Here is an 8,176-nt window from a genome sequence, read left to right on the forward strand (position 1 = left end):
AATCTCTAACCCCAACATGGGGCTTGAACTCACAACCCCAAGATCAAGAGTCTCATGCTCCAATGACTGAGCCAGCCAGACACCCCTGACTTTATTTTAAATCACTGCAATGATTTAACTCATATCAGGATTTTAGAATCCTCATTACAAAACATTTTGTCAATTATCACTGGACACCTGCAGATTCCAAGTGTGTTTTTTCCCAAGAAGTAAAACATCTTGAGCTTTAACTTATCCCCATATAAGTATTTAAATTAATTATTCCTAGCACGATCCGCTCTATCTTTTGTTAAAATCTGCATATTTTAGTGATCACTGTTTTTAAACACATATAACTTGCTAACTACAATTATGCCAGTCACATACCTAGATTTAAAACCTTAGTGGCCTACATGCATGTTCATCAATTGGTCACCTTAAGTATGGTGGCAACACATGAAACTTTCCATTTATCCCAAATTTTGCTTCATTTGGGCAGTGGGAGATGTTTATACAAGTTCTTGGGAAAGTTGGGGAGTGACTGGGGAACATCAGGCTAATTATACTCATATGTGACAAAACTGAATCATACTAGGTCCTACTTTGGTTCTAGACATACCTCATCCCTCTGATTACCAGCAATGGGGGTATTTTGATGCTGACCAGTTACTATCAGGGAATCTATAGTTGACAAGGGCAAATACAGCAAAATGGAATCCTAAATCAGAATTTAGCTGATTTCCAATTTCTGAAACTCCAAGTAAAAGTAACTCTGGAGCAGGGACTACATCTTGGCAATCCCTACACTCCCTGCACTAATACAACTCATGTTAATTAACAGAGACAAAAAGTCACCTATTTGTTTATAACATAAAATAAGTTATACTATGACTCGATAAGAATTGCCATTTTCCATAATTCCTTAGCTAATAAGAAAAGCCACCATTAAATACCACATTTATTTCATTTTCCTTATTTTAAGTATTTCACAGATATTCCTGTCAAGGTTGAACAGACTACTCCTGATCCCCAGTATGTGCCATTGAACAATATTTGGTTAATTGTTCTCACTAATTCAATTGTTTTCTCCCACAGAACAAAACAATAACAAGCACTCCTTCATTAGAAATATATTACAAATAAAAATAATTAAAAAATTAAAAAATAATAAAAGTTTTTCAAAAAAACAGAAAAGAAATATATGCCTACTTCTAAAAGTGGCCAGGCTTGGTTAAATATGCCCCATCTACATAGCTATATCTTATGCTCTTTACATATTATAAATAATGTTTTTTATTATATTATGTTAATCACCATACATTACATCATTAGTTTTTGATGTAGTGTTCCATGATTCATTGTTTGTGTATAACACCCGGTGCTCCGTTCAATACGTGCCCTCTTTAATGCCCATCACCAGGCTAACCCATCCCCCCACCGCTCTCCCCTCTAGAATGCTCAGTTTGTTTCTCAGAGTCCATCGTCTCTCATGGTTCTGTCTCCCCCTCCGATTTCTGCCCCTTCATTTTCACTTCCTACTGTCTTCTTTTTTCTAACATATAATGTATTTGTTTCAGAGGTACAGGTCTGTGTTTCATCAGTCTTATACAATTCACAGCGCTCACTATAGCACACACCCTCCCCAATGTCTATCACCCAGCCACCCCATCCCTCCCACCCCCCACCACTCCAGCAACCCTCAGTTTGTTTCCTGAGATTAAGAATTCCTCATTTCAGTGAGATCATATGATACATGTCTTTCTCTGATTGACTTATTTCGCTCAGCATAATACCCACCAGTTCCACCACGTCATTGCAAATGGCAAGATCTCATCCCTTTTGATGGCTGCATAATATTCCATTGTATATATTTTTATTGTTATGTTAATCACAATACATTATATCATTAGTTTTTGATGTAGTGTTCCATGATTCATTGTTTGTGCATAACACACAGTGCTCCACGCAGAATGTGCCCTCTTTAATATCCATCACTAGGCTAACCCATCCCCCCACCCCCCTCCCCTCTAGAACCCTCAGTTTGTTTTTCAGAGACCATCGTCTCTAATGGTTCGTCTCCCCCTCCGACTTTCTCCCCTTCATTCCTCCCCTCCTGCTATCTTCTTCTTTTTTTTCTTAACATATATTGCATTATTTGTTTCAGAAGTACAGATCTGTGATTCAACAGTCTTCTACAATTCACAGCGCTCACCATAGCACATACCCTCCCCAATGTCTATCACCCAGCCACCCCATCCCTCCCACCCCCCACCACTCCAGCAACCCTCAGTTTGTTTCCTGAGATTAAGAATTCCTCATATCAGTGAGGTCATATGATACATGTCTTTCTCTGATTGACTTATTCCACTCAGCATAACACCCTCCACTTTCATCCGCGTCGCTGCAAATGGCAAGATCTCATTCCTTTTGATAGCTGCATAATATTCCATTGTGTATATATACCACATCTTCTTTAGCCATTCATCTGTCGATGGACATCTTGGCTCTTTCCACAGTTTGGCTATTGTGGACATTGCTGCTATAAACATTGGGGTGCACGTACCCTTTCGGATCCCTACATTTGTATCTTTGTGGTAAATACCCAGTAGTGCAATTGCTGGATCGTATGGTAGCTATATTTTCAACTGTTTGAGGAACCTCCATACTGTTTTCCAGAGTGGTTGCACCAGCTTGCATTCCCACCAACAGTGTAGGAAGGTTTCCTTTTCTCCGCATCCCCACCAACATCTGTCGTTTCCTGACTTGTTAATTCTAGCCATTCTGACTGGTGTGAGGTGATCTCATTGAGGTTTTGATTTGGATTTCCCTGATGCCGAGCGAGGTTGAGCACTTTTTCATGTGTCTGTTGGCCATTTGGATGTCTTCTTTGGAAAAATGTCTGTTCAGGTCTTCTGCCCATTTCTTGATTGGATCATTTGTTCTTTGGGTATTGAGTTTGATAAGTTCTTTATAGATATTGGATACTATCCCTTTATCTGATATGTCATTTGCAAATATTTTCTCCCATTCTGTCGGTTGTCTTTTGGATTTGTGGACTGTTTCTTTTGCTGTGCAAAAGCTTTTTATCTTGATGAACTCCCAATAGTTCATTTTTGCCTTTGGCGATGTTTCTAGGAAGAAGTTGCTGCGGCTGAGGTCGAAGAGGTTGCTACCTGTGTTCTCCTTTAGGATTTTGATGGACTCCTGTCTCACGTTTAGGTCTTTCAACCATTTGGAGTCTATTTTTGTCTGTGGTGTAAGGAAATGGTCCAGTTTCAATCTTCTGCATGTGGCTGTCCAATTTTCCCAACACCATTTGTTGAAGAGACTGTCTTTTTTCCACTGGACATTCTTTCCTGCTTTGTCAAAGATTAGTTGACCCTAGAGTTGAGGGTCCATTTCTGGGCTCTCTATTCTGTTCCATTGATCGATGTGTCTGTTTTTGTGCCAGTACCATACTGTCTTGATGATGACAGCTTTGTAATAGAGCTGGAAGTCCGGAATTGTGATGCCGCCAGCTTTGCTTTTCTTTTTCAATATTCCTCTGGCTATTCGGGGTCTCTTCTGGTTCCATACAAATTTTAGGATTATTTGTTCCATTTCTTTGAAAAAAGTGGATGGTATTTTGATGGGGATTGCATTGAATGTGTAGATTGCTCCAGGTAGCATTGACATCTTCACAATGTTTGTTCTTCCAATCCATGAGCATGGAAAGTTTTTCCATTTCTTTGTGTCTTCTTCAATTTCTTTCATGAGTATTTTATAGTTTTCTGAGTATAGATCCTTTGGCTCTTTGGTTAAATTTATTCCTAGGTATCTTATGGTTTTGGGTGCAATTGTAAATGGGATCGACTCCTTGATTCGTCTCTCTCCTGTCTTGTTGTTGGTGTATAGGAATGCCACTGAATTCTGTGCATTGATTTTATATCCTGCTACTTTACTGAATTCCTGTATGAGCTCTAGCAGTTTTGGGGTGGAGTCTTTTGGGTTTTCCACATACCGTATCATATCATCTGCAAAGAGTGAGAGTTTGATTTCCTCTTTGCTGATTTGGATGCCTTTGATTTCTTTTTGTTGTCTGATTGCTGTGGCTAGGACTTCTAATACTATGTTGAATAGCAGTGGTGAGAGTGGACATCCCTGCCACGTTCCTGACCTTAGGGGAAAAGCTCTCAGCTTTTCCCCATTGAGAATGATATTCGCTGTAGGTTTTTCATAGATGGCTTTTATGATATTGAGGGATGTACCCTCTATCTCTATACTCTGAAGAGTTTTGATCAAGAAAGGATGCTGTACTTTGTCAAATGCTTTTTCTGCATCTATTGAGAGGATCATATGATTCTTGTTCTTTCTTTTGTTAACATATTGTATCATGTTTATTGATTTGCGGATGTTGAACCAGCCTTGCAGCCCAGGGATAAATCCTACTCGGTCGTGGTGAATAATCCTTTTAATGTACTGTTGGATCCTATTGGCTAGTATTTTGGTGAGAATTTTTGCATCCATGTTCATCAAGGATATTGGTCTGTAATTCTCCTTTTTGATGGGGTCTTCGTCTAGTTTTGGGATCAAAGTAATGGTGGCCTCATAAAATGAGTTTGGAACTTTTCCTTCCATTTCTATTTTTTGGAACAGTTTCAAGAGACTAGGTATTAATTCTTCTTTAAATGTTTGGTAGAATTCCCCTGGGAAGCCATCTGGCCCTGGGGTTTTGTTTGTTGGGAGATTTTTGATGACTGCTTCAATTTCCTTAGTGGTTATAGGTCTGTTCAGGTTTTCTATTTCTTCCTGGTTCAATTTTGGTAGTTGATACATCTCTAGGAATGCACCCATTTCTTCCAGGTTATCTAATTTGCTGGCATAGAGTTGCTCATAGTATGTTCTTATAATTGTATTTCTTTGGTGTTGGTTGTGATCTCTCCTCTTTCATTCATGATTTTGTTGATTTGGGTCATTTCTCTTTTCTTTTTGATAAGTCTGGCCAGGGGTTTATCAATCTTGTTAATTCTTTCAAAGAATCAGCTCCTAGTTTCGTTGATCTGTTCTACTGTTCTTTTGGTTTCTCTTTCATTGATTTCTGCTCTGATCTTTATTATTTCTCTTCTCCTGCTGGGTTTAGGCTTTATTTGCTGATCTTTCTCCAGCTCCTTTAGGTGTAGGGTTAGGTTGTGTATTTGAGACCTTTCTTGTTTCTTGAGAAAGGCTTGTATTGCTATATACTTTCCTCTCAGGACTGCCTTTGCTGTATCCCAAAGAGTTTGAACAGTTGTGTTTTCATTTTCATTGGTGTCCATGAATTTTTTAATTCTTCTTTAATTTCCTGGTTGACCCATTCATTCTTTAGTAGGATGCTCTTTAGCCTCCATGTATTTGAGTTCTTTCCAACTTTCCTTTTATGATTGAGTTCTAGTTTCAAAGCATTGTGGTCTGAAAATGTGCAGGGAATAATCCCAATCTTTTGGTACCAGATGAGACCTGATTTGTGACCTAGGATGTGATCTATTCTGGAGAATGGTCCATGGTCACTAGAGAAGAATGTGTATTCTGTTGCTTTGGGATGGAATGTTCTGAATATGTCTTTAAAGTCCATTTGGTCCAGTGTTTCATTTAAAGTCTTTATTTTCTTATTGATCTTTTGCTTAGATGATATGTCCATTTCAGGCACGGGGGTGTTAAAGTCCCCCACTAGTATTGTATTGTTGGCAATGTGTTTCTTTGCTTTTGTTATTAATTGCCTTATATAATTGGCTGCTCACATGTTAGGGGCATAGATATTTACAATTGTTAGAACTTCTTGTTGGATAGACCCTTTAAGTAGGATATAGTGTCCTTCTTCATCTCTTATTACAGTCTTTGGTTTAAAATCTATTTTGTCTGATATAAGGATTGCCACCCCAGCTTTCTTTTGGTATCCATTAGCATGGTAAATGGTTTTCCACCCCTTCACTTTCAATCTGGGGCTGTCTTTGGGTCTAAAATGAGTCTCTTGCAGACAGCATATCGATGGGTCTTGTTTTTTAATCCAATCTGATAGCCTGTGTCTTTTGATTGGGGCATTTAGCCCATTTACATTCAGGGTAACTATTGAAAGGTATGAATTTAGTGCCATTGTATTGCCTGTAAGGTGACTGTTACTGTATATTGTCTGTGTTCCTTTCTGATCTATGCTGCTTTTAGGCTCTCCCTTTGCTTAGAAGACCCCTTTCAATATTTCTTGTAGGGCTGGTTGTGTGTTTGCAAATTCCTTTAGTTTTTGTTTGTCCTGGAAGCTTTTTATCTCTCCTTCTATTTTCAATGACAGCCTAGCTGGATATAGTATTCTTGGCTGCATATTTTTCTCGTTTAGTGCTCTGAAGATATCATGCCAGTCCTTTCTGGCCTGCCAGGTCTCTGTGGGTAGGTCTGTTGCCAATCTAATGTTTCTACCATTGTAGGTAACAGATCTCTTGTCGTGAGCTGCTTTCAGGATTTTCTCTTTGTCTCTGAGATTCGTAAGTTTTACTATTAGATGTCAGGGTGTTGACCTATTTTTATTGATTTTGAGAGGGGTTCTCTGTGTCTCCTGGATTTTGATGCCTGTTTCCTTCCCCACATTAGGGAAGTTCTCTGCTATTATTTCCTCCAATATACCTTCTGCCCCTCTCTCTCTTTCTTCTTCTTCTGGGATCCCAATTATTGTAATGTTGTTTCATCTTATTGTATCGCTTATCTCTCGAAATCTGCCCTCGTGATCCTGTAGTTTACTCTCTTCTTCTCAGCCTCTTTATTTTCCATCATTTGGTCGTCTATATCACTGATTCTCTCTTCTGCCTCATTTATCCTAGCAGTTAGTGCCCCCATTTTTGATTGCACCTCATGAATAGCCTTTTTGATTTCGACTTGGTTAGATTTTAGTTCTTTTATTTCTCCAGAAAGGGTTTCTCTAATAACTTCCATGCTTTTTTCAAGCCCAGCTCATATCTTTAAAGTCATGATTCTGAACTCTAGGTCCGACATCATACTAATGTCTGTATTGAGTAGGTCCCTGGCAGACGGTACTACCTCTTGTTCTTTTTGCTGAGGTGATTTTTTTCGTGTTGTCATTTTGTCCAGAGGAGAATAGATGAATGAGAGAACAGAATGCTAACAGGTTAACAACGTCCCCAGCAAATATACTCTATACAAATCAGAAAAGACCTGAAACCAGGGGACAAGAAAGGGAAAGAAAGAAAAAAGAAAGAGAAAAAAAAAGGAAAAAGAAAAAGATAAAAACAAATAAAAACAGAACAAAACAAAAAAAAACAGAATATGATCAAATATGATCAGGCTAGTGCATAGATCAGTGGCACACACTAGCTTTTGGGCATATTTTGGTCTGTTAGAAGAAAGTGCCTGCTAAAATTTTAAAGGAAGAAAGACTTATATATGTACAAAATAAGGGTTGATACACTGAAGGGATGGAAGATGACTGTAAAGATGAAAATTATAAAAAATTTTATAAAAGGAATTGATAAGATAAGAAGTTGTTTGAAAAAAGAAAGATTTAAACAAAGAAAAAGAAAAAAGAAAAGAAAAAAAAGGGAGAGAATGTGATCAGGCAGGAGACTAGAACAAAGCCATACACTAGTGATTTAGGGTATATTTTGATCTGTTAGAAGAAACTGTATCTCAAAATTTTAAAGAGAGAACAGCTTATATATATATATATGCCAAAAATAAGGGTAACTACTATGAAGGGATAAAATATGACTCTAAAAATGAAAAATAAAAAATGTTTTTTTAAGAAAGGGATTGATAAGATGTTGGTTGAAAAAGGGAAAAAGAAAAATTCAAAAAAAATAGTTAAAAAAATTAACTTTGAAAAACTAATGAATCATGGTAAAAAAGCCATGAATTCTATGTGCAGTATTCCCCTAGCGCTGGGGTTCTCCCATTCTCCTTGATCGGTAAACTTGATCTTGGCTTGCTGGCTGTTCGTGCTGAACTTCTGGGGAGGGGCCTGTTGCCGTGGTTCCCAAATGTCTTTGCCGGAGGCTGAATTGCCCCGCCCTTGTCGGTCCGGGCTAAGCAAGCTGCTCGGGTTTGCTCTCAGGAGCTTTTGTTCCCTGCAAGCTCTCGGTACAGCTTTGGAGGACCAGGGTGAAAATGGTGGCCTCCCAATCTCCGCCCGGAGGAGCTGAGAACTCGGGGCCCCGCTCCTCAGTGTGCCCCCAGAGAA

The sequence above is a fragment of the Eumetopias jubatus genome, unplaced genomic scaffold (genome assembly GCF_037043125.1).
Source record: "Eumetopias jubatus isolate StellerSeaLion01/CBP00866 unplaced genomic scaffold, mEumJub1_p1.0 scaffold_9, whole genome shotgun sequence".
Classification (NCBI taxonomy): Eukaryota; Metazoa; Chordata; class Mammalia; order Carnivora; family Otariidae; genus Eumetopias; species Eumetopias jubatus.